We start from the raw sequence: 4,156 nt of genomic DNA, 5'->3' as shown, positions 1-4,156 counted from the left end.
TTACACCTGAAGACAAAAGGGCTAGAAACAATACTATTAGGACCTCCCGCTGGAGATCCTGCAATCTACAAGACCTTTCCTGAGGAATGCAGTTCCTTTGTTATTCTAATGGAATGGACCATTTGGTCCACACCTTTATAGACACAGTTACATTATTTTTTTCACAGAATGAAAATTATTCTTTGGTGACCAGCTGTCCTTCAAGGACCATATTGTAAAGACTGCTCGATCTTGCAGGTTTGCATTGCACAACATCAGAAAGATCAGGTCCTTTCTAACGGAGCATGCTGCACAACTTCTTGTCCAGGCCCTTGTCATTTCTAGGCTGGACTACTGCAATGCTCTTCTGGCTGGACTTCCATGAAGCACAATCAAACCTCTACAAATGATTCAGAATGCAGCGGTACGACTGGTCTTCAACGAGCCCAAAAGAGCCCATGTTATACCTCTCTTTATCTCCTTGCACTGGCTGCCGGTTGAGGCTCGCATCAAGTTCAAGACATTGATGCTTGCATATAGAACAGCCACAGGCTCAGCACCCGCCTACTTCCACTCACTACTACGAATCTACATCCCCTCCAGAAGTCTGAGATCCGCTAGTAAGCAACGTCTCGTGGTACCATCACCGAGAGGCTCAAAATCACTTTCCAGAACATTTTCGTTCACTGTTCCTGGCTGGTGGAAAGATCTTCCCACCCCTAGCCGGAATGCTGAATCCCTGACAATTTTCAAGCGAGAGCTGAAAACTCATCTCTTTAAACGCTACTTGACGTCATCTTAAAAAAAAAAAACTTTTTATTTCTCTTTATTTATTCCTTCCCTTTCTAGCTTGTACTTATTTGAACAATGCCTAAAACTTGGTATTACAAGCACTTCCTGTGTCTGTTTGCCTCTTTAAGAAGAATCGCTTTATGTATTCCCCAATTGTAAGTCGCTTTGGATAAAAGCGTCTGCAAAATGACTAAATGTAAATGTCTTGCTGTATCTTCTTTGTCCAAAAGTGTTCTGACGTTCCATGCTCCCAGTAGGAGCTTCTTTTTTTGAATTCTGTTTTTGTTTCGACCGCTTGATGGATGATCTGCCAACCGCGGTTTGCTGGCCAGATATATGTAGGGCAGGCAATGTTTGGGCCACCTTTTCTAGGCCCCTCCCTTAACAAGGGTGAGCAGTGCTATCCTGAAAAGGGCTGCTCAGTCGCCCAGAATGCTGCTGGACTTCTCCTCTGCCCTGGGTGAGGAGCCGAACGACCACTTGTCCATGGGCCACCTACGTGCAGGGTTGTGACTACAGCTGCCAGTGGTCACCTCCACCTGTTGCGTCGCCACTCCACCATCACCGTAGGACTTGTGGAAAGATAAGGACGGAATTGAAAGATGAGTGTGCGCAAAGAAACCTGTGTGTGAGGGAAATTAAAATGGAAGAGCCTGTGCACAGAGACAGTCCCACTCTCTCTGCATCAGAAGCCTTGGTCCGTTGGGGTATATGGGGACTTTGACACAATCTGTATTGTTAAAAGCGCTATATAAATAAAGGTGACTTGACTTGTAGCACCTCTGGTGGGGGGCTTGTCGTGCTCTTTCATAAGGTAGCTTGCTCACCTTTGGTCCCCACCGGTCACCCATCCCTCACCTGTGGCTCCCAGTAGCTGTAGCATGCACAGTGGGACTGGAAGTTGTGGCCTAATGGTTAGAGAGTCGGACTTGTAACCAAAGGTTGCGGGTTCGAGTCTCGTACCGGCAGGGATTGTAGGGGGGGGGAGTGAATGTACAGCGCTCTCTCCACCTTCAATACCACGACTGAGGTGCCCTTGAGCAAGGCACCGAACCCCCAACTGCTCCCCGGGCGCCGCAACAAAAAATGGCTGCCCACTGCTCCGGATGTGTGTTCACGGTGTGTGTTCACTGCTGTGTGTGTGCACTTTGGATGGGATAAATGCAGAGCACTAATTCCAAGCATGGGTCACCATACTTGGCCACATGTCACGTCACGTCACGTCACAGCGGCCACACCGGGCAACGGCTTCGACAGGCCGGCTGAACCAGGTTGAGGGTAGCCGTCGGGTCACAGACCCCCGGTGATTTAGGGCTTTGCTCACCCAGTATGTGAAGACTGCACTCTACAGACTGAGTGGACGAAAGCACCAATAACCAGTAACCTATTTAAAAAATAGAATACAATTAATTTTAAAGATATTTAGTTGCGTTTCCTTGAGGAATGAATCAGTGTTCGTAAATGAATCGCAGACCTATAATAAACGAATCGATCCGTTCACGTCCACTGTTTCATTTGTGAATTTGTGTGTTTTAATAAATCAGTTGAGACAACAGTTTAATGACTCGCTAACAACACGTAAAACAGATGCTCATTTAGCGCCACCTCCTGATGTTTGGCTTTGTTGGCATGATTGTTGGGTATTTAAACATCTATGGTGCGTTGTGTTAAACAGATAACCTTAATTTGGCAAAGAGATGTGAAATGAAGGGAGAAATAAAATAACATGTATATTAAAAATGAATAAACTTTTCTTGTAGACATATATTTCCAATATATTCTGACAACATTTTATATATATAGTGCTTGTGTGTGTGTTTAGTTAATGTCCATTGTCCACTGAGTCTGTGCTAGCTAGTCAATGTAATGAACCACATGTGTACAGTAAACAATCTCAACTTACCTCTGTCTATGGGTCTTCTGGGGGGTATTCCAAAAAGCAGGTTATGTGACATACCCAGGTATGTTTGAGGATAAGCGAGCGGATAACCTCAGCTTTCGGTTCCAAAATCAGAGGTCACTTTCAGGGCATGTAAGTAACCATAGCAACTTGCTCTCTGAGGATAACCTGCTCTGGAGCAGCTTCTGTTCCAGGGTTAGTTCACTTCAGATCATTTGATCTACTGACGAGCCTTCAGTGGGCATGACAAATAGTGCACAACATTATATAATATTACAATATGTAATATAGCCTATTATATTTATATATATATATGATATGTTAATGATGAAGCGCTAATATATGTAATAAATAAGGTAATATATTATTCTAATATGGATATTATTTATTTTATTGGCATATATAGCTGTTATCTTTATAAATTATAAAACACTATGACAAGGTTGTCACGTGTATGTTCCTGTTGCCCATATTTGGTTTTCCTGTTCCTGTCCTCGTTCAGTTCCAATTTTGTAATCATTAGCTCGCTCCGGTGTCGGCTCCAGCCCCAGAGCTCGCTCCAGTGTCGGCTCCAGCCCCAGAGCTCGCTCCGGTGTCGGCTCCAGCCCCAGAGCTCGCTCCAGTGTCGGCTCCAGCCCCAGAGCTCGCTCCGGTGTCGGCTCCAGCCCCAGAGCTCGCTCCAGTGTCGGCTCCAGCCTCTAAGTTCGCTCCAGGGCCCGCTCCTCGAAAGCGCCTTGCTGTGCCTGCTCCTCCAGAGTGCCCTCCAGTGCCAGCACCTCGTTAGCGCTTCCCAGATCCCCCGTTTAGCCCAGGAAGGGCTCCTGATCCCCAGTTAAGCCCAGGACGGGCTCCTGATCCCCAGTTCCGCTCAGAAAGGGCTCCATATCCCCAGTTAAGCCCAGGGAGGGCTCCTGATCCCCAGTTAAGCCCAGGAAGGGCTCCTGATCCCCAGTCCAGCCCAGGAAGGGCTCCTGATCCCCAGTCCAGCCCAGGAAGGGCTCCTGATCCCCAGTCCAGCCCAGGAAGGGCGGAGGGCTCCAGTTCCCGAGTATAGCCCACGGAGGGCTCCTGTCCCCGTGCTTAGCCCAAGGAGGGCTCCAGTCTCTGAATCTCCTCCAGAGTGCCCTCAAGTGCCCGCTCCACCAGAGCGCCCCCCAGGATTCCTAGTTTTCCCCAAGAAAATTTTGGGGGGTGGCCGAGACAGCTAAGGCCACGGAGGATCCGTCATGGCCTCCTGATCCGCCATGGCCTCCTGAGTCTCCTGATCCACCATGGCCTCCTGAGTCCCCTGATCCACCATGGCCTCCTGAGTTGCCAGATCCGCCATGGGTCCTGGAATGGGCACCACCCTGGAGGCCTTCCGTCTAGTAACCCTGTCCCTAGAGGCCTCCAGAGCGCCCACCCCACCTCCCCATTGGATGTTGTATGGCGAGGGACGCGCCTTCCGGGAGGGGGGAGTTATGTCAGACTCTGGTCCGTGTTTTG

The 4,156-nt window shown here is 48.6% G+C and overlaps 1 long non-coding RNA gene across 1 annotated transcript in view; it reads right to left on the bottom strand.

The window, feature by feature from the left end:
- Nucleotides 1-4,156, bottom strand: part of LOC107726973 (uncharacterized) — a 23,429-nt gene that overhangs the window by 10,528 nt on the left and 8,745 nt on the right. The window contains exon 2 of the long non-coding RNA XR_001638312.1: nucleotides 191-193. This is a non-coding gene — a long non-coding RNA (uncharacterized LOC107726973). The remainder of the gene's footprint in view (nucleotides 1-190; nucleotides 194-4,156) is intronic.

Source organism: Sinocyclocheilus rhinocerous, unplaced genomic scaffold (genome assembly GCF_001515625.1).
Source record: "Sinocyclocheilus rhinocerous isolate Xijiao unplaced genomic scaffold, SAMN03320098_v1.1 scaffold3777, whole genome shotgun sequence".
Lineage (NCBI taxonomy): Eukaryota > Metazoa > Chordata > Actinopteri > Cypriniformes > Cyprinidae > Sinocyclocheilus > Sinocyclocheilus rhinocerous.
The sequence above is the reverse complement of the archived record's forward strand: the minus strand, read 5'-3'. Positions and strand labels throughout refer to the sequence as shown.